This window comes from Canis lupus, chromosome 4 (assembly GCF_003254725.2).
Source record: "Canis lupus dingo isolate Sandy chromosome 4, ASM325472v2, whole genome shotgun sequence".
Classification (NCBI taxonomy): domain Eukaryota; kingdom Metazoa; phylum Chordata; class Mammalia; order Carnivora; family Canidae; genus Canis; species Canis lupus.
This window is the reverse complement of record NC_064246.1, coordinates 69,514,062-69,537,767: the sequence shown is the minus strand read 5'-3', so window position 1 is coordinate 69,537,767 and position 23,706 is coordinate 69,514,062. Positions and strand designations below refer to the sequence as shown.

The following is a 23,706-nucleotide window of genomic DNA, read 5'->3' as shown; positions in this document are numbered from 1 at the left end:
TCATTTTATCTGACTTTCTGTGTCTGTTTCTCTGTGTTAGGAAAGTTAGCTACCTCTCTTGTTCTTAACAATAATAGCATTATGAAGTCAGGGTCCTCTTGTGCCCTGCAGTGCAGTATCCACTATTCCCTAGGGCATGGCACTTCAGGGGTGTCTCCTATGCTGTTGTATGTGCTCTGCTGTTGAGTCTTAGCCTCTTTTTCATTTAGTCTAGTTGTCTTCAAAGGCTCTCTTTGTCTGTTGTGAGCAGTATTTGGTCTCCAGCCGAAATGGAGCATATTTTAACAAGGTATGCAGTGGTCTGCTTGCAAAATAAGACCTGCCCTTGTCACCACCAGAATTGAGGTTCTTCACAATGTGCCGGTCAGAAGATGTAGTATTGTCAGGGTTTGCACAGATCTTCTGGGGAATGGGCCAGCAGCACATTGACTTCCCACTTGAAAGATGAGAATTTTAGTCCCTTAGTCCACCTCCACTTGTAAGTTCTATTAAAACATATTTTCTTCTATTTGTTACCATAATAACTCTAACTAATATCCTTAAACCCTTACTTCTTATTCTATTAATCTTAGACAGTATCTCTTAACTTCTATTATGAAAGATTAGAAAACTTGGGCCCTGTATGATGACAGATGATAGCTATACTTACCATGAGCATTGCATAATGTATAAACTTGTGAAATTTCTATGTTTTACATGTTTACACTATGTTTTAAACTAATGTAACATTATGTGTCAACTATACTTTAATTTAAAAAAGAAGAGAAAAAAAGGTAAGAAAACTTGGGCCCATAGTTATTTTCTACCTCCTCTCTTTGCTATTATACTTTGGGGTAGAAGGATACATTTTAATAGTTCTTACAGACTTTTAAATATATTTTATATTTATGAAGTTTATACTATTTACATTCTATTCTTTAAGTATAGAAAAGTCTTCTATGTTTAATCTAAGTTGATTTTAATTTTTTTTTCAATTTTCATTTATTTATGATAGAGAGAGAGAGAGAGAGGCAGAGACATAGGCAGAGGGATAAGCAGGCTCCATGCACCGGATGCCCGATGTGGGATTCGATCCCGGGTCTCCAGGATCGCGCTCTGGGCCAAAGGCAGGCACCAAACCGCTGCGCCACCCAGGGATCCCTCTAAGTTGATTTTAAATATCAATTACAAACAAAAAGTACTTATATCTTAAGTATGTAAATATTTATTTATATAAGAATCGAGTAATATAGTTAATCCAGTAGAGAAATAAATGCAATCATATGTTAATAGACCATGCATGTCATTCAAATCTGTGAACTATCAAGGTCAAATGCATCCAGTTTTTTTTGTAAAACAGAAATTACTCAAAATCTCTTCATTACTCTAGATTGCTCTATGTTTGAACTATGACTTTCTTGAACAACTTCTCTTATTTGTCTTTCCACTTTTCCACCATATTAAATAATTTCAGTATGCATTTAATATACTGAAGTTGGAAGAGTTATTATATGGACACATATATAGAGAATATATACATAACTATATTTGAGAGTCCTGAGGAGAGGAGAAGCACATTCAAATTATTATCTAATTATTGAATAATATTATGGATTAATAAGCAAAAGAGAGAAACAGAAAACCAGTGGTTATCCATAACTTCCAATCAGATTTTCTACATAATCTGGTACAACTTAATTTCCAACATTTTTGATCCTTTGCATTTACATGTAAGATTGCAAAATGAGAATGATGAATAATTAAAAATAAATGATTGTGAAACATTTAAAAACACAAGTTGAACCGAAAACTTGTCACTAATAGTTCAAAGTGTCCCGATTCTTTGTTTTTTATTTTAATTCTAAAGCACTCATTCATAGAAAGATTCAAGCATTTGGTTGGTAGCAGATACTGGTGTGGTATCTACCCCCTGAAACTGCTGGCCTGTTTGCCATATATCCATGAGAAAGTCTGGGGAAGAACAAAGTAGAGCTGTACGTATAGCTTTACTGCAGAATCTTACCTACTGTGCAAGTCTAACCTCCTATGTGTAATGAGATAGTAGAGCTTCTTCTGAAGCCAGAAGAAGGTTCTGCATCAACTTTCCATGCTGTGTCAGTATTAGGTGTCTCACTGCTGGTGGAACAAAGGAACCTAATCTATGCAATCGGAGTAAAGAGGAATCTACCTTGAAATTTGTCTGTCAGTGCTCCCCTCAAAAAAGCAACATGCAAATTCTATGAAAACAAAGACCAGTATTTGCACTGGGTAGTATAGTGTTTACATAACAGGTAATAAATATATATTTGTTGAATAAAAGATGAATACATGAGTGCTCTAGTCCCACCTTCCTGACAACAAGGTCTAGAAAACCCACATATCTTATCTTCTGGTGCCCATATCCACAGTGGTCTTTCCTTCACCATTTCTCTTACCCTCCACTAAAGCTTTGACAACTTCAAGTTCAGACTGATCTTGAGAGGCCTCTCAGTCTAACTGCAGGTAAGCTGTATCCTTCTCTTCTTCAGAGAGTCCATAATACAAAAGAATAGTCCAACTTAGCTCTAAAGATAAGGACTCCAAGCACTGTGTATTCTAACCCCAAGTATCCTAGAAAAGAGGTACCATGAAATCCAGAGGGCAAATGGTAGGTTTAGCTATGGAATACTTTTCCTTGCCTGGTGCCCTGTTTTAGATCACCAAAAAAAAAAAAAAAAAGAAAAGAAAAGATATAGTTATTGGGGACCTGACACATCTGCATCCTACAGGAGAAAAAACTGAAGACCCATCTGTTGCATCTTCAGAATGATCCAAGAAATTATCACTTAGCTACATTAATCCATATCTTAAGCCACAGACATTCTTCCACATTGATTAAGCTGCTTTGAGGATTGGGTTGGATTTTCAGAACAAAGAAAAAACTACATGGGAACTGCCATAGTAATATAGTACCTGTAATGAGCCACCAAAACCAAGCCCTGGTAGTGCTAACATTTAAGCAAGGCTTTCTAAACAGAAATTCTGTTGAAGAGACAACTCTGGATCATGTTGCAATGAAAAGTTAATTCCTTTGGCAATAAATATATAATTTATTGCAGTTTTATTGGCTTAGCAACTGTTGCACAATATTAATGTAGATGACTCTTGAGCAAAGTCTTCCAGGAAATAAACTAGACTGAACTTAAATGCATCTATATTTCTTATTCTTTTTAGATAAGATAATATTAATTTATAAGTGGCTGTATCCATGGCAAATAGACTGTTTCCCATTGCCTTGTGGTCACTTATATACAGGATACATGATGTAATCTCTTGGATAAAAGCACAAATTTAATATTCAAAGACCAAATAAAAAATCTAGGAAGCATGGCAGACTGAAAGACAAGCTGAAATATTAGGGCCATTAAATATTAATATCAATCCCTTCTTTCAATTTTACTATACTTTTTGGCCTACAAAAGTAATTCACATTTTCATATTATTTCACTTAAGCTTCATTAAACTCTATGAGGCTTCAATTATTTTATTGTGTACATTTTATAGATCATCAAAAAACTGACTCTCATAAAGGCTGTCCCATGCAAGTTCTAATTTTGATTTATCCATATTTGGTTTATTATATACTTCCTAGGTGTCTCCAATGTGCAGTTAGCCTGCAAGATGCTATAGAATTAAAGATGAACATAACTGGATTCCTGCTTAGATCTGATGAGGGAGACAGAGAGTTGAATAATTTCAATTGAATGAAATAAATATTCTAGTGGAAGTTATCTTGTTAACTGTCAGAACAAGGAATTGAGCACATATCTCTGTACAAGTTCTATGTCCTCATGTGGGCATATAAACTGTATTGTATACTCTGTCCAACTGCTTTGGTTGAAAGTCCAATATAATCCATATTCTGAAAAACAAATGCACTAATATGACAAAGATATTTTTGGCAAAGAATGATCTCCTATTAATGAGAAAGGGTTAAAAGTTTCTGTTTAGGATTCTTACAATCAGAAAGTCAAGGTAGGGTCACCAGTCATTTGGTTTGCCCAGAAGTGAGGGGTTTACTAGGACACTGGACTTTCAGTGCTAAAACCCAGAGAACACTGAACAAAATAGGATAGTTGATCAACTTAAGGCAGAGTTAGGAAATCATAAAACAAGCTTGTTATCTCAAGAACAAATTTCACTTAGGCTCAACACCATCAGCTAGATGGGTTTAGATCTATATATCTCTGGCCTCAGCGGATTATAAAAACCAATCAGGAAGAGGAAGACAAATAATGATGTTGCTTTGTATTTGCATAACATTTAAGATTTAGAAGAATTAGTCTCAATCTTTGTAAATTACTCCATGTTCACTTCATGACACTGATTAGGACAAGTGTCTTCATCTCCATGTAACAGATAAAGAAGCAGACTGAAAGAGATAAGAAATTTGGTCAAGATCATAAAATTTATAAGTTCCAGAAAAAAACCTAGAACTCAAGACTATGCAAGCATTCCAGATTTACTTCAACCTCCCGTGGCGAAAAGTTAGTCCAGTTAGATAAAAGTCTAGCTCATGCAGTCAAAAACGTTATTCTTGAGTATTAGTGTATTGCTGTATACTTAAAGTGCAATCAATCAATAGGAGAACAAGAAGTGGCACAAAGTCAAGTGGAAGTTTACAAGTGCTAGGAACACTCTTAACTGCTGAAGGGCAATTTAACCAAAGACTATGTGTACACCTAACTTCTCTGAATAGCTTAACTTCATAATTGTCTATCTTTAGTGCTGTGTTGCAATGCTGATAAATATCAACCCCAGATGGTGTTTTGAAAGTCACAAAGCACTATACAGATATAATATTTTTGCAGTCATTTCTAATTTATGTCCATTAGGTCAGGATCTCAGCACCTGGTGTTTTATCACTCTTAGGCTGAAGTAAGAATTCCGGTCACTTTTCTATCCTTGAATAGATGAGTCAGATATTATTCCTGCTCTCAATGTTTCTGGGTCCACAGCCACATTTGCCACTCACCCCAGTGCTAGAGGGGCACAATGTGCAATAATTTCTTCTGCATGTGTAGTTCTCCCACTTCTTATCTGATCTAAAACTCCTTTTATGGAACACATGCACTTTTGTGGTATTTCCCATTATAAATTTTGGCCATAAAAAACTTTCACATTATAAATTTTACCATAAGAATGTTCACACGAACCAATGAGTTTTTAAGAATGATAAAAATAAAATACCTCAAACCGAAACTTTCATACATTCAAATTGTTTAATTTCCTGTTACAACTGAATAGAGGTTACGGTTAGGAAAGAAACTGTAAAGGTTTATTTAAAAATGCTCTCTGTACTCACTTCCATTAGATTTAGGGTCCATCCATATAATTAGTTGCTCAAGTCTTGAGAGAAATTATGAAAGATTAGGTTTCTAAGTAAGACAAGCAAATCTAACTAATTTCTCTCCTCCTGCCAGGGAATATTTAGTCCTTTTAAACAAAACATCATAAAGATATCTGTGATCATGAAGATCTGCCTACTTCATGCCAAAATGTTGAGTAGCATATGACTTTTTAATTAAAAATCAATATGTTGTTTTGAAATTTTCACATATTGCTTAGAGAGTAATGAAATTCAAGGTTTGAATTATATTTAAATAACCAATCAGCAGTTTGTATTCATTCAATAAGTGTGGCAAAGATGCTAGCCAGTCACACACACACACACACACACACACACACACAAACCCACACAAACCATAACCTTCCCTCTCTACCTTCTAGAACATGGTAAGTGTTGTTCAGACACATTCTCCCAAGCAGTGAGTATTTCCCAGCACCATGCTTGCATTAAGGTATAATTACATGACTAATTCACACCAATAAAATATAAGCAAAATGATGTGTGTGTTACTTCTGGGCTTGGATTTTTTTAAAAAAGCAGTTATGCCTTCTTTACTCTATTTCCCTTCTCTTGCTGGATGTTAGAGGATGGCAGAGTCCCAAAATGGTAGGATCCAGAGTTCCTGAGACACTAGGTAAAAGGCTACAATAAAAAGATAGCCCCCTTAATGGACTGTTCCATGACTGAGAGAAAATTCTATTATGTTAAAACACTGAAATTTTGTTTGATTTTTTTATAGCTCTCATTACCCCAACTGAATAACATAAACAAATGAGTTTCCATTGTTAGCATCTACTTTTTTTTTCTGTCCAGAAGAATATGCTTGAAAAAAGTCAGATCAACCCTCAAGTTCTTAATTAGGTTAATTAACTATCTCTACCTTTCTGACTTTAGCTATTACTATTTGTCTTTCAGATTCAAATATTACTTCTTTAGAGAAATCTTCCTTACCTCCCACCTGAGTCAATTTTCCTTCTTAGTGGCCACCATAGTACCATGCAACTATCTTCAGTAATTATTACAAATGAAATTTTACATTTACTCCAGGCGTAGGAGTGCAAATATGTGAAAATCATGACCAAGGAGACTGAGTCATTGCCTGCAACACCAGGTCTAGACTGAAAGGGGAGCTTTCTCCCATGAAGCCTGCCAGGTAAAGCTTTCATAACTGTCTATGATCAGGCCCCCAAAAAATCACATATCCATTTTTAAACAGGAGTCAGATACCTCAAAATTTCTGCTTTCAAGCTTACTTCCTTACATAGATATTGAGAGGAAGCCCCAATTCCTTACTATGTGGATCTCACACAGATTGAGGACCTTTGTGACATGATAGCTACATTCCCCAAAAATGAATGGTCTAAGAGAAAGAACAAGGAGGGAATGACAATGTCATTAATGACTAAGTATCAAAGGGAATCCATCATCACTTCTATATTTTCCTTTTTAGTGGCAAGTCACTGAATCCATACAGAAGAGGAAGGGAATTAGACTCCACTTTTTGAAGGGAGGGATGTTGAAGAATCTGTGCACCTATTTTAAAACAACCATACTTGAGTAGACCATCTTAAGGTTTAGATTAAGATCAAGTTAAGAGGAATTCGGTTTGTGGTCATACATTTAAGTCACATAACACACATTTACTTTGACCTCCACTTGAATGACTGACTCTGAATTTAGGATAGGAAAGAAGATATAATTGAATATCATCCTTAAGTCTTATAAACCAAGTTTTAAATACAAATTTTTACACTATTAACTGATTTCATTTAATCTATAAATTTGCATAGTCCATAATTCAATGGCATAAAAGTTAAATCAAATTATTCATTTTTCAGTTGATGGATTATCTAAGATTATGACAGAATCAAAAGTTTATCATAATGATCTTAAATGGGGCCATTTTCTCTTTAAAACAACCAGTATGAAATACCCACTACAGTTAACATAATTCTAACAAAGGTAGAAAGACTACCATCTCAAATATCAACCTAAGAAAATATGCTGAGCATAGGCATCTTTTTCAACCATGTTTTTGAATGTCAAGATTTAAAAAGTGAAATTTTAGAATCTACCCTTCTCACTGGAATGCTAAGCAAACAAGTGAACCGAGGTTAATTTATTTATTACTGAAGGAAAGATGGCAACAATCTTTGAGGATTTGGAATTTTGTTTTATTTAATGTTAGGAAATGCTAGGGAACTATCACTTCCTCTCTACTTTCAACTACTGTTGCAGTGTATTTACTGGAACAAAACTTCAGTTTATAAACTCTGCAAAGGAAATAAAAGCAACTTTACATTGGTGGTGGCATTACTTTTTACGTAGGATTTCCTGAATAACATTGTGCAACACGTTGTTGCCTGAGATTCTCTTCCTGTATTATTAAGTAACTAATCCAAACAGAATGCACCAAATCCCCTACAGATTTAGGGAAAATTACTGGTCTATGAACATCTCAACATTATTCTTCCAACATGCTCCTTTTTTCTTAACTCTGTTGTTCATTGTTGGAGAAATAATTTTTCTCTGTTCCTTTTAATTGTGTAAAAATTAGAAATATTAAAAACTAAAACCATTTCTCAAGTAAGAAATCCCAGAGCTGTTGGTCTTCATGGTTTTCTCCATGCAGATAATCTCTGTATTTCCCAACTCTAAGTTATATCAAAGGACTATAGTCCACCTTATTCACCACTGTCTCTCCAGAATCTTGCTCTATGCCTGGCTGGCTGGAGTAAATAATTGTGGAAGAAATTAGTGAATGCTACTCTTAGTTCTAAATTATTGACTTTCCATGAAAAGAGAGAGAGATACTTTTACTATGAACTCCTCCTTGTAGGTGGGAGGAATTCCTTCAGACTGAGTTTTGAGAAAAAGACAACTGAATCTTAAGTACTATATAATTTTTAATTCCTTAAACTGTCAAGACTGTTTGATAATTAATTAATGACTGCAAAGCTTTTAGAAAATGGAAAATTCCAGATGCATACTGAATTTTAAAAATTTAAGAAATGAAAAAAATTTAAGTGTTCAGATATATTAAATGTGGGCAGTGATGAACAAGATAGATCCAGGTCCTAAACGTTTGCATTGGAGCAATGGACAGAAATATTAAACAATCAATTATGCAATCGTTTATTTAATTATAATTGTAATGAATGAACATAGGGGAGAAACAGAGTGACTGTGACACTGTGTAACAAGAGGATCTGATCTGGTATGAGGAGTCAGAGATGATGATGAAATGATATTTGAGCTGAGTTCTAAAAGTGAATAGGAATTAACAGATAGCCACGGGGGTCCTAAGAATAGAAGGTGTGGGATTGTTAATGGAGAAGAAAATTTATCCCAAGTAGACAGAAGAGCAATAGAAAGTTTCTAAGTAGAAATGGAATATAGTATATTCACAAATCTAAAAGAAGACCAAGTCATTGGAATGCAGAAAGCCTATCAATGGCCTCTAATGATGTTAATAAAGAGGCAGAGCAATCAAAACAGATTCACTTTCTTAAAAGATTATTCTGTGTTGGCAAATAGAACTCCAATAAAAATATATACAAACAAAAAATTATTTTGGTTCCTGTTTTGGAGGAAAAGGTATAGAATAAGTTCTCCTGTCCTGCTCTATAAATGCAATGAAATACCCAGTAAAGTGTCTATTGGACGATGAAGAAAAGGACTCTGAAAGTAAGCTAAAAGAGTACCAACAGCACTAGGAAAGGAGGCCAGGAAGGATAGAAGAAGGTAGCCCACTAGAGACCTCAGGGCATGAGGAAGGACTACATGGTGAAATTTCCTAGGTTTTCTTTTTATCTTCCAAATGCACTCAGACTCGACACAGGAGGGGTGTATAGAACCACCAATAGGCACAGGCAAAACAAAACAAATAAAAAGATAAGCTTGTCTTCCTGGTCAAGGTCTGGGAAAAGGAAAGCAGGGGGAGAGTTCCAGCTCTTGCTCTGCAGTCTGGACCTGGCAGTAATCTGATCCACTGGCAGCAGTAATGGGAGGAAACCCCAACCATCCCAGTCCTCATTGTACACCCAGTTTCCAGTGGCGGCTCTGTCCTTGACGGGGGCAGCATCAGCAGAAGGCTGTGTCTCCCTACCCAGCATCCAGGATTATAGGAGGGCCAGCCCAGAGGCTTTTGTTCTTGTCTCCTTGCAAAACCTGAACCAGGGATATCAAGTGGCCCAGAGAAGTACCCTCTATACCTGTAGGTGGCACCAGCAGAGATTGGGTAGGGAGCCTGTATTAGTTTGATCAGATTGCTATTACAAAATACCATAAACTGAATGGATTAAACAACAGACATTTGTTTTCTCAGAGTGCTAAAGGCTAGAAATCCAAGATCGAGGTGCTGGCAAGGTTCTGTGGAGAGCATAGTGGTTCTCAGGGATTAGATACAGAGGAGGGGATGGGTAAGGTTATAAAGAGGTTAGTCTTGTGGACAGCCTGGGTGGTTCAGCGGTTTAGTGCCGGCTTTGGCCCAGGGCATGTTCCTGGAGACCTGGGATCAAGTCCCACTTCAGGCTCCCTGCATGGAGCCTGCTTCTCCCTCTACCTGCATCTCTGCCTCTCTCTCTCTCTCTCATGAATAAGTAAGTAAAATCAAAAAAAAAAAAAAAAGAGGTAGTCTTGTGACTGTATAATCTGGTATTTTCATTGTGGTGATGGTTACATAAAGCTACATAGGTGATAAAATTGCATAGAGCATGCATGAAAATACATGAATAATGGTGAAATCTGAATTAATCCCATGGATTATATCAATGTCAATTTCTTATTGGTGATATTATTCTGTAGCTGTGTGTTTTAGCATTGATGTAAGCTGAGGCAAGAATGCACAGGACTTCTCTGTACATTTCTTTACAAGTTCTTGTGAAACAATAATTACTTCAAAATAAGAAGTTAAAAAAAAAAAAAAAAAGGATGTTTGGTGTCTTTGTGAAAGACCAAAAATGGTGAGAACACAGAGGAGGAGAACAGAAGTGGGTTGTTGGGGAAAGATGATGGTAACTTTGATCAGCATGATGGAAGTAGAGAAGTAGATGAACTGATAAAATATTTGGTAAGTATCAATATAATATCAATAAGATGCCATGATTATTTAAATAGGAAGGTAAGGAAAAAAACAATGAGTTTTCTGATTTGTAGAACGTGTAGATTTTGCTACCACTTAGTGAGATAAGAAATAATGAAAAAACATTAGAATTGGTAAGATAACAAATGCTATTTGGGGTTTATTCATTTTGAAATATCTAGAAAGTATACTAACGCAATATATTTCAATAGTATTTATTATCCAATATTCCAGGTACTCCTCTAAGTTACTCATGAACCATTTGATTTAATCCTTAAAGATGCCTCTTAGATATTGTAAATCTTTTCATCTCTATTTTATAGATGACAAAAAGAAGATTTAGTGACTTGAAGTAACTTATATAAATTCTCAGAACTAGTTAAAGAGCAAAGTAGGAATCCAAATCTACATGCCCAAGTTCTTAACCATTATACAGCACTGCCTTTTCAAGTGTAAGTAACTAGTGTTTCATTTCATTACTCTTGCCTGATACACATTATTATAACTTTGAAGGAAAAAATTATCACATGAAGTATGTATCAACTGTGTACAGAGAAAGGGCACATCTCAAGCCTGCTGATGTTCATCTCTTTTTTAGAAAACATATTAATCACAATCTGAAGTTCAAGGACTACAGGAATAAAACGTGGAAATAAAGCCACTCAGGTGTGTGGCCTAAGACAGAGATGTGACCTTTGGTATATGGTCTCAAACTGGAGTTCTCATCTTTCCAAGCGGAGAAAGGGAGAGTCAGGATGGTGATCAGTAAAAATCTGACACCCTTCATAGATTTTCAAGGATCACACAGAACTAAAAGTCTTGCCTAAGCTGGCCTCTGCTTTCCTTTTTTCCACATATCACTGGAAAGTGTTATATCTGTTTCAAATGTAATAAACCATGTATGCAACACCAATGTCACCTTTAGAAAAAAAGGCTATGGTTTTGTTTACAATAAGTAGAAGTTCTACTTATTCAGAATCCTATAAGTATAATTGCTATGTCCACACTGAGTCCCTGAGAAAGTATTCCTTTACAGTTCAATGTAGATGTCTTTAAGATTTTTCAAAAATAGAATAAATTAAGTCTCATTTCTCCCTCATTATAACAGCAGATTATGTTTCAAACTAAATAACTGATAACTAACTTTTCATGCTCAATTCCAAAGAGGAAAAAAGAGACTAATAACTCCTAATGGAAGATATTCAAAACAGGGTATAGGTTATACAAGTAACAGAAGACTGAGGCCACCCAGAGATTAACAACAGAAAGAAGCCACCAGGCAGCCTGGGTGGCTCAGAGGTTTAGTGCCGCCTTCAGCCCAGGACGTGATCCTGGAGACCTAGGATCGAGTCCCACGTCAGGCTCCTGCATGGAGCCCGCTTCTCCCTCTGCCTGTGTCTCTGCCTCTCTCTCTCTCTCTTTCTCTCTCTGTCTCTCATGAGAGAATAAATAAATAAAATCTTAAAAAAAAAAAAAAAAAAAGGAAGCCGCCAAAACCCCTAGGCTGGAGACTTCCCATGAAGAAGATGATGCTATTTGAACCCTCGAGCCACAATCACTCTGTGGAATCTGGAACCCAGTGGGCCTAATCAAAATAAGCTGGAATCATAGAGACACAGCAAAATGTTGCCCAGGTGAAACAGGAGGGAAAAGAGTATCCTGGCTTTTTCCTTTGTTCACCCTCAAATATTCTATGGGTGCCTCCTCTTCTAGGCCAATCCCAGGGAGAAGCCAGCTATTAAGCGGGCCTGGGATTTACTACCTGAACGTTCAGTTTTCCTGCCATAAAGAAGAGAAGCAAAGAAGGAAGCATCTGAGAGCAAATACACCATGAGAGCAAGGACTATAGTTAACCAACCATATGGTTCCACGTCATAGTATACATGATCAAAAATCAAGTCATCAAATTCAGAAATATGTGTTTGAAAAGATTTTGGTAAGTATAAAGAAAGAAATATAAGCTTTAGAAAAAGTCAAATCAATAATTCACCCAACAAGTGTCTTACTGAGTAACTTTTGTAATTCTAATTTTAGAATTTGGGAGTACAGTGGGTAAGTAAAGAATAAATAGATAACAAGTAAACAGTAAACACTAAAGAGGATATAGACAGAGGATTTTGCTGAGTTGTGGACAGTAAAGCCTTTGAGCGATATTTATTTTGTTACATTCTGATTTAAATCATGAATTACCCTAGAGCTGATTTTTAGCTTCAATATTCAATTTATTGACCTTTAGCTTATGTTTAAAGATGCATTGTAAACAAATTGCATCTATAGCTTATATTCACAAGAGCAGTGAGTAGGAAAGGAAGAAAGAGCATTGACAACTCACAGCCTAGCCCTTCTGTGCCCTCCCTATGTTGGTCAAAAGGTTAAGCTAACAGCACAGCATATGTCTTATTCTACATATGCCCATAAATTTTCCCCACACAATCTTATGACTTCTTTTCTCTTTTTAATCTGTCTTTGATGTTTGTTATAATGATTCTACTCCTATAAATGCTTTTTGCAACTCATTATATATACTTTTAATGAATACCATTTTGCTAAAATAGAATCATTCATGATATATCATTTTACAACCTCATTTTTTACTTAGCAATGTATTTTAGTTATCCTTCCATGATAGCACTATACAGATACATATATAGATATGCACATATATAATTATACAAAAGTATAAATGTGTACACAAATATATGCCATCGAGTTTTAGTGACTGCATAGTTTTCCAACACATGGATATGCCATTATTTAATGACATCACTGTTGAGGTGTTTTGCTTGTAATCTTTTTTTTATATTTTTACAACAATGTGATGAACATCTCTAATCCTGCATGTTTATTTACTTGTAAAGTTACTGCTGAGAATACATTCTCAGGGGTATAATCGCTAAAGCAAAAGAGTTTTATTAATCAGCTTAGTCTACAGTTTTCTAGAGTAACAAACAACTTGAAGGATGTCAGTGCCTTATAACATTTATCTCCTGCTCACACAGGCTAATAAGAGACTCTATCTGGGATCTTGTAGGGGGAAAAGAGTGATGATGAATTGAGCTGATTCAGAAAACTTTTAATCAGAAATATCCCACATCAATTCTATTTACAATTAACTGTCCAGAGCAAGCATGAATGCAAGAGGACAGAAAAGTAAAATCCTCTGCAAGAAGAACCCTAAATATAATCCTTCTAGGGAAGAGAACCAAGTATTTTGAACAGCAAAACTACCAGAGGTGCTCTTAACAATATACTTCTATGATTGCTACTATTACTGTAAGAGAACAAAAAAAACCAAAAATACCAAAAAGGACATGGCTAAATGCTGCCCTAGACAGAAAACAGATTCTGAAATAGAGAAAAAATATCATGTCCCAATCAATTCCTAGCAGATCATTTAAAGCACATTATGGAATGGAGAAGTAAATTGGATGAGAGACCTTATAGATAGCAACTAATGCAGGATAATCATGTCCATTTCTACTTGGCAAAGAAACTCTATTCGAAACATTACAACCACTGATTTTCAATCCCAGTCATTGGATAACCGCAAGCCATAGTTTCTACCCCTGAATTGTCACTGCCTTCCTTTCCAAATGTGTTCAGCAGAGATTTGATTGCATGCGAAAGACTTTAACTGTGAAATGAGAGGCTTTGCATCAAATAGACCAAACTAATAACCTATTGATGTGTTTGAATTTATAGCTTCAAGTCACCTTTCTCCTCTTGAAAAGATATGGAGATAATATCAGAATAAACCAGGCAAGATTGTTAAGGACATTGACCATTGATAGCTACGCCTAAATAAATTATAGAGACATCTGGTCAGTAAAAGATAATTAAATAGCCTAAGGTTTAAAGCTAGCCACTCTGGGAAAAGAAATTTTCTTATTTACATTTCAAAGGCAAACACAGAAACACAGAGAGAAAACAAGAATGAAAAATAAGGGAGACATAGAGGTTTTAGAAGTATATTCACAATTTGGTTGAATTACCACAGTTGTAGCTGACAATAGAAGGTGACATATATTTTGATCAACAGGAGACTACATATTTTCACATTAAAATAACCAAGAGGGAATCTCTTCAAGTCTATGAAGCTTTATACTGAGAAAGAAGTGCTTATCCTAGAACAGTGTATGAATGATATACTCAGGGGACAATCTTGTGATTGATTGGCTTTTGTTTATAAACCATATCTAAACCCTCTACCTTGAGAGCATATTAATACACAGCTCCTGAAATATTCTTCAGGCAGCCACTTCCAACTGTACTGCTTCTGCAGGCTGAAGGTTGGGGAAACCTAATTTTTCACCCATCAACTCCTAGAGTTCCAGCTACTAAAAGATACACCCAGGGGTCTAAATGAAGAATCAAACTGTAACAGCAACCATGTTTTCTTATAAAGCTGGAGTAGAAAAGAAGTTCTACCTCCCAACCCAAGTTCAACTTACTCCCCAGTGGCAGCCATAGAAGTTTGAGATAACAATGGGCATTCCAGACAGAAGGGTTCAAATAAGTTAGGCCTTATCAAAATGTGGTTTCCTGTTTGATAACTGGAAATAGACAAAAACAGCACATTCTGCTTGAGAGCATGCTGGCGTGGAAGGGCAGGGAAGGGAGGGAGAGACAGATGGAGAGAGAAAGGATAGGAGTGAGAGGAAGAGATAACTATAAAAATAGAAAGGAAGAGGGAGATGTTATGAAAGAGAGAAAAAGTTTTCCATTCCTGAATGAAGGACAAGGATGAGGAGGGAAACTAGAATTTTACCCAGGATAGATCTTTATGGGATTGGAGAGGAAGTTTCATAATAGAGACCAGGGAAAAGGATTTCAAAGTAAAAGTTCCAATATCCAGACCATTTTATTCTTGAAAGAAGAAAGGCATTGTTCTAGAAAAAATATTCAGTGAGGATTTAGTAATGACACTTGTGGAACAGTTATTTAACTGCAGTAATATATATTAATGGCCACCAGATCATACTTTCATTTCTGTATCTAACCAAAAGGGAATTGCTTTCACAAATGCAAGAAATTATAATTCCAGCCAGCCCTCCCTTTCAGACCGCATCAAACAAGGTGCTGAAAGCTCTTTGAGAGAAGCAGAGACTGGAAAACTGAAAACATAATTTGAAGAAGGGAGTAACTGAGTTATTTACTACTTATAATTACAATTACAATACTTAGTGAGGTAAAAGCAACTCCCTATGTTCCCTGATGATTAGCCACATTTCATAGATATTAGTTCTTTGACATTTTTATTAGAAGATCCACAAAATATTGTAACTCTGGATATGACAACTTCAAGTAGAACCAGCTAAAAAAACAAAGCATAGCATCATCCAAGCTTGTGCTTCCAATGTGCAAATTGTCACAAAAGGTTGGAATGAGTTAGGGACAGGGTACTCATCACTAATTGTGTCCCTCCTAAAATCCATACTTGGCCCAGGCTTGAATAGAACCACAGTAAAGAGTTAAAACTTGTTTCTAGCACCACTGAACCATTTTCTTAACTGTTTCTACGATCTACCTGTTAGTGATGTTTCTGATCCATTTGGAGGTATATAGGGAAATTCCTTTACACCAAACCCACCATCTTTTCTTTTGTCTTCTGGTATTTGCAAAAACTAGCTGATGAACAACCAATACAATTTGGTGGATAGAAAGAGATATAAGGGATATTCTCTGTTATAACAAGTATCTGCAGAAGAAAAGAACTCCTATGGTATCATTTATCTAATGAAAATTTAGCTATTATTTAGGCAGATGGATCAAAATTATGAAAATGAGAATTGAAGGGTCAGAACTCTCCTAAATGTCCTCTTAGAGCCTCTAGGACAAACCATATGGGAATCCGTCTGTCATTACCAAATATGCAAGAATTTCTTTATGATCAGTGCATCTGTAGGCTACATTTACAAAAGGGTGATTTCTCATCATCTGTGTTGTCAATTTTCACATCTAAGTTAAAGGGAAATACAGAAAGTTATCTCTAGTAGGATGCAATGCCTCCAAACTCTTGTTTATCTTAGTTCCTGAATGAAGGCAAACTCAAAAAATACAAGTCACAACAGAACTTTCACAAACTCTAACACCCAAGAGGGAAACATCAGAAAAGGCCAAGTCACATAGAAAAGTCTGAGCACACCTAGAAGAAAATAATTGCTTTGCACTTAGAAAAGGAAAATGCTCAATCAAAAACACCATTATTGCATAATTTTATAAATAATCAATGTGGTATAGGCAGTGTTTGATAGCTTGAACCCGAAAATCAGAATGCTAGAGTTTAAACCCAAGCTCTATCTCCTACTATGTGATCAGGTGTAGAATTTTTTTAGTCATCTCAAATAAAGCTGTTATGTCTCATTAACTCCCCCTTTAGTCCTCTAAAATACAGATACTATTGTATATTTTTTAATTTTGTATATTACCAGAGAACTAAGAAATCTTTTATGGCTAACTAAGAAAAATAGAAGTTTCCTTAATTTATTACAAAGCCTCCTAACCATGATGAAATTGAATAAAAACTTCATTTTCCTTTTATTCATGATTACGAATGTGAGTGAAAATGTTCCTTTGTTCATTGCCATAGTCACTATTTTGAATCAATGGATATGTCATTAAGACTCTGTCTTTGTTGGTATTAAACAAACTGATAACCAAATGCATTCTCACTGTTCAGCTCTAGCAAAATGAATTGAACAATTTACAAATATCTTGAGAAAATTTTCATTTATTAAGCACCTGCCTTATGCACAGTAATCTTAACTATAACTATGAACTTGGGCTTTGAAATCAGATAGAACTGGGTTCAGATTCTGGCCTGACCATTTGATAACCATGAGATATTGGGAAATTAGCTAAGATATCTAAACCTTAGTCTCTTCTCGAAAAAAAATAAGATTATTAAAGTATCATGGGTATAAAGCATCTACTACAGAGGAAGCACTCAGTCAATTTACATTCATGTTCTTATTATAAGCTAAAGAAAGCTAAAGAAGTCTAGTTATCCACCCAAGAGGCTAGTGGTAAAATCTGGCAGCCACTAAATGACTATTAGATATGTGCTACAAGTACCTATCCAAGCTGAGGATATCATTATTCACTAAGACAGGCCTGTTCAAAGAACAAGGTCACAGAATTACCCAGAATGCAAGTGAGATTAGGAATCAGACTCCATAGGTTACAAAATTAGCATCTAGTTTTGCTGCCTTCTGTAGCTTTTGAGCTTAACTGGCTACTTGAGACAAACAAACCTTGTTTATAGAATGAATCACCATTTGGAACTAGTTGATCTTTTAATCTGTAAGCATGAATCATAAAAGCCATTTGTAACAATAGTGAAATCAAGAAAGGATTAAAACTCAAGAAGCTCTCTCATACACACACACACACACACACACACACACACACTTTCTTAATTAAAAAAAAAGAAAAAAAAAAGAAAGAAAGAAAAAGAAAGAAAAAACTACTTTCCTAACTTGAAAATATCCATTTCCATGTCAGAGAAGAAAGTATCATTACCCATTACCCACCGGGTAGTAATATGAATACATTTTGGGAATTTTCCTGAACTATACTACAATTTCCCTTTTCCTGTAAATCTTTCTTCAGGATCATCTCCTTTTAGTTGAAATTTAAACTGCGTTAGCTAATGTGATGTTAGAGAGTACACAGTTCAAATTCCAGATTCATGTTTCTCTGCAAAGTATAAATCTTTTAAATAACAAACAACCTTTATAAGGATATAGCAGTATTATGGGCTTCATTTGCCAGGGCAGAGGAATTGGCTAGCTGCTATTAACCACTTTCTTCCTTCTTCTTCCAGATGCTGCTCTCTTCCCTTTTTCTCTATGTCTCTAAGTTCCACTCTCCTTCACTGGTGCCCAGGACAAAGGTCACCATGATCCATATATCTTGTGTGAAGATGACCATAGTCAACTGTAGCAAAGTCATATAACTCCTCTATTATTGGACTTCTCAAATCACTCTAAGAAAAAGATGATTTCAAATCCAGCCACAGGAGCCTTGCCTGATACAGAATTTTTCTCTTGATTATCAAGTAAATTCTAAAAAAGAAGGAAATACATTGGTGCTATATACAATGTGTGTCATTGAGAATTTAATTCACTCGGTGGGTGTCTATTTTCTAAATTTGTTGAAAATCACAGAAGAACAATGAAGAAGACCAAGAAGAAAAGTGGTCAAGAACAAAGAATTTTGAGAAAGAGCCCAATGTTTTCGAGACAAACAAAAAATATAACAAAAGAGGCATTTTCTAATATGAAACATGAAAGATTTAATTGAATTTAGAAGGGAGTTCTAATTATGCTTCTTATTAATATAAGTAGCATAATGAGGATTGTTTGACAAAACTGCTTAGTAAGTTTTTATTAATTCTGTACCTACACAACACTTTAGACTTTAAATCACACAATTAGTTATGTATATATAGAAGTTAAGGAATTACACCATCTCCTAAACTTTTATCATATCAGTTATTCACCTGTGGATACGTCTCAAAATAAAAGATAAGCTATGCTATTCCATCACCCTCATTAAAGACAAATATACCTATTATAAGTAACCATGAATTCTTTGCTTAATAATCAAGCTGATAAATGGCAAAATCTTGACAAGCTGGGATCCTGACACCATGGCTTACATGCTTCTCTGCTGTCACCTCCTATTGTTCTCCTAACTCACTCTGCTCACCTCACACACATTAGTTTCTTGGTTGCTCCTCAAATACACTAAACACTCTGTTATTTCAGTGCTGCTGTACTTGCTGTTCCCTCTCTCTAAGCCAGTTTCCCCCTAAATATCTGTGTGCCTTGCTCCTTCACCTCCCCCAGGTCTTGACCCAAACATTGTCTTGTTGGTGTCCTGATTACCCTATGTAAAACTGCAATACACCTTCTCAGTACTTCCCATTCCCTCGCTGATTTATCTCTCTAGCCCTTTGGTCTGTAAGTACAGGGACATTAGAGACTTTTATCTTCAGAGATTTTTATGTTTTGCTTACTAGTATATACTCAATACTCAGAACAATTTTGCCACATTGGTAGGCATCAAAAAATACTTCTTGAGTGAAGCAGGTTGCCTAGTTATATTTTTTAATTCGATTGTTATCATAAAGTATTTGAGTTACTCTTGCTTTTAAACAACATGTAGGTTTAGTATTGCAACTCAAGAACTGCATTCAAAGAATGCAGAGAAAAGCATGTCAGTTCTTTATAAGTAGAAATTAGGTCTAAGAACAAATTCCAGAAGGCTCTGCTGTTCCAATTAAGATGAGGGTTAAATGAATCAGAAGCAACACCAGAATAACACATGTGCACTGTATTCCTGTAGGGCAGCAATTGGGAGTGGTGCAGAGCAGGCTGGACTGGGAGTTAGGGGACCTAGGTTCTCCCTGATAAGATTTGAGATTTGGGGCCAAATGCTTCAACTCTTTAGCCTCAGCTCCCTCTGTAAGAAAACAGAGAACAACTATACAAGTGATTTTCAAACTGTCTGAAAATAGCTAGCTGTTCTCCCCACATCCCACCTCAATCCCAAGTGAAATATATAGAAAGTACTACTGCACAATTGAAAATAGAGTGAAGCGAAGCTGTTTAAGTAAATTGTGGGCAAAAGTGAACTGATGTCCTGACTTTCCCATCCCCTTTCCCCTTACCACCATGGACACTAAGACATTTTCAAGAAGCCCCTGGAGAATATAGGAACACAGTTTGGAATCTTGGCTTGGAAGTCACCTCATCATTTTAAATGCCTTCTTCTAAAGTACAGATACCATTAAAATGAACAGGGAAAGAAAATAAACTTACTATAAAATCAAACTTAGGCAAAGGTCAGAAATACTAATCTGACACTTTTTAAGCTGCCTTACTTCTTATAAGCTAACATACTACTGCACATTTTCTTGTGACTTAGAAGTCTAAGTTGGCAAAAGATGGCTCCATGAACTCGAAGAGCAAAGCTTTGTTTTAGGGGGCTGTCACTTACTATATGTCACTGTCTGGATATTTAACATCCCTATTCTTTAGTTTTTTCATGTGCACTGTCAGACAATATCCACCTCATATAGTTGTGTTGAAAATTCAATGAGATGATTTAGAGAGTTTAGAGTAGGACCTCACACATAGCAAGTGCTCAAAAACTTTTTATTTTCATTGGCATTGTTACTAAGAAAAATACGCTGTGCTATTATGGGATATATCACAACAGCCTTTATTCCCACATGGCATTGAAGAAGCTAGAAAAAGTTACTTTACCAAACTCAAAGTTTGGCTACTTGTGCCTCCAAAATTAGGTAAGACTTTTATTAAAATACCAAAGAAGAACATAAATCAAATAAGGACTCCCATTGCTAATATGTAATTCTGCTAATGTTCCTTCTTAAAAATATCTTTATTAATATATAGACTTAGCTATTTGGATTATTTTGAAATTTTATTAAATACCTTTTTAAAAATAGGACAATAGGGCAGCCCGGGTGGCTCAGCAGTCTAGTGCTGCCTTCAGCCCAGGTCGTGATCCTGGAGTCCCGCGATCGAGTCCCACGTCAGGCTCCCTGCATGGAGCCTGCTTCTCCCTCTGCCTGTGTCTCTGCCTCTCTCTCTCTCTCTCTCTGTGTCTCTCACGAATAAATAAATAAAATTTTTAAAATAAATAAATAAATAATAATAAATAAATAAATAAATAGCTGGCAATAGAATTTCTTAGTTGCAGCTCACAAATTTCTCCCAAGTTTGTTCTGAGGTAAAATAGACTATAAAGTTAAGAATGACATACACAGAAACTTTTTGTCTTGCCTACTAAAATCTAAAGCTTTGAAGTCAAGCTATATGAAATCATTCTGTATACACAATGTTACTGCAATTCTCTTGTTATTTAAATCAACAAAAGTATAAGCATTTATTGCACCATTTAAATTACCTCTGTGTATCAAAAAAAAAAAAAAAAAAAAACCACTAAAATGATCAAGTATGTAACCTAAAAACTACCTGAAGGTGAACTCTTACAGGGTAAACCCTCTGCTATATTCACTTTTGTAATTCTTCAAGATCCAATTTAACAAGTGACTTGAAATTTGAACAGGCCATGACAGAAGATCGGTGGTTTCCAGGAAGGACTTCTAAGCAGCCTCATAATGTGATATTTGCTTTGTAATTTCCCACATTCCAAAGTCCTTGGCTTCATGGTTCAGAAATCTGATTTTGTTAGCATAATAAGAGAGGTTTATCTATTAAGCCATCTTAGATGAATCAGTCTCACAAGAGATAAATGTACAAAATGAGAGTGCTTAAGTGTAAATCCACTGTTTTATAGCGATCAGAGATCCAGACAACCACCAGGTCAGCATGGCTAGCATATTCTTTCTCTCTAGTCAATTTGGAAAATCAGACAGAAACCTAAATTCTAATCAGAGAGTTGCTTCAAATGCATAGAAATTAGTTATATAATCCAAATATGTGCCATGTAGAGATTACATGGAGAGGTTGAGTGGTCGTACAAGTTTACCCAGTTTTTGGGTGATAGAACTCTAAATAGAGTCCACATCTGTTTGTCTCCAAAGACAATGTTCTGTGTTAATGAATGTAAGACTGTATTTGATATCATGAGAGATAATTAAAAAAAAAAAGTACGTTGCCCTCAGAGTGATTGTAATCTCACTGCAAAGCCAATATTAACATTTCTTGTAACTGTTAAAAAATAACATAAAGCAATATGTAATTGATGCCTAAGAACCAGACGGTAATGATGGTAAGAGAAAGTACAGTGAATCCAGAAGAGTCAAAGAAATACTTCAAAAAGAAGGCAGATTATATTTTAATCAGAACAGTAAAGGTAAAAATCCTGGCTAGAGGCCCAACGATCAGGTCCTTTTATTTTTGCTCTTTTTTCACTTCATAGCCATTCATGAGAAGTCAGAACAGGAATGGTTTAGAATTGAAAATTCTTATTATAGTATAAACATGTTTCCACAAGGCTCATCTGTATACAGTAGGCATTAGTGAAAATGCTATACTGGGATACTGTAATCTTCCCCAAAGAATATATCATCAATTATATTTAATGATTAATGAGTAGCAATCAGCTTTAATTATCTTATGTTCTGTTTATCAGTCATAAACCCAGCTGGGAAGCAAAAGGTATATATAATTTTTCATCGCAGTGAAGTCATCCTAAAGCAGAGGTTCTCAATCTGGGAGATTTTGTCCTCTAGGGAAACTTTGGCAATATCTGGGACATCTGTGATGTTTCTATTGGGGTGGCAGAGGTGCTAAGTAGTGGGTGGAGTCCAGAATTGCTGACTATCCTATAAATATCCTACAATGTACAGGGCAATCCCCCATAATAAGGAATTATGCAATATGAAATGTACATCATGATAAGGTTGAGAAAACCAGACAGAAACTAAAGAATGTTTTATTATACATTATCAGAGCCCAGCCCTCACACACAGGCCCAGGTCCAGATTCCTCTAGGTCTTCCTGTCAGTCTACACCTGGTTTGAATCAAGATTTTTATTCTGGCGATCAAGGAGTGAGTTAGGCGGGAAGAATTAAGTACACATGTGTAAAGCAAAATTTCTATTTTAGCATTCTGCACAGAATGAATTCTTTACTTGCTTTATAACACATGGTGACACCTATGGCTTTCACTATCCTTACTGAGATGGACAGAAAATAATTATAATCTCATTTTAAGATGGCAAAGATCAAAATCAAGAGATCCAAATAGTATCTCCAAGGACATGGTTCCTTCCCTTTTCCCACATTAAGACATGACTGAAATTATTTAGTGATAGGACCTCAGAATACAACAAGATGCAACAATGAAACATTTACAAAGAGAAATAAAACACGAGATGAATAAAGAAGTACTTCAATTCACAGGAATAAAAAGGAATTTAATTCAGAACTGGAAAAAATGGCCATATTTTCTTCCAACAACAACAAAAGGAGAGCTATAGAGTCATTAGTGACAAAGAAATCAAAAATAAGGAATGAATTTATTCCATGACTCCTGACCATATGGATGTGAAATGAAATATTGAAACCACATCTTCCAGAAAATCATCATGCAAACAATTTGTTTAGGAATATGTGTAATGCTACTTGGACTTCCATTCTTAAAAGACAACCAAAAAAAATTATATTAAAGCTATTTTCCCCATTACAACTCATCCTGAATGTATATGCTTAAGTCAACACACAGGGACAATTATCCAACCCCACAGTCATTTCTC

The 23,706-nt window shown here is 35.5% G+C and overlaps 1 long non-coding RNA gene across 1 annotated transcript; it reads left to right on the top strand.

Moving 5' to 3' along the window:
* The first annotated feature begins 128 nt into the window (after nt 1-128).
* Nucleotides 129-18,573, top strand: LOC112652818 (uncharacterized). The gene is made up of 3 exons (XR_003131743.3): nt 129-478; nt 10,775-10,903; nt 18,277-18,573. It is a non-coding gene; the product is annotated as an uncharacterized LOC112652818 (long non-coding RNA).
* Nucleotides 18,574-23,706: the final 5,133 nt, after the last annotated feature.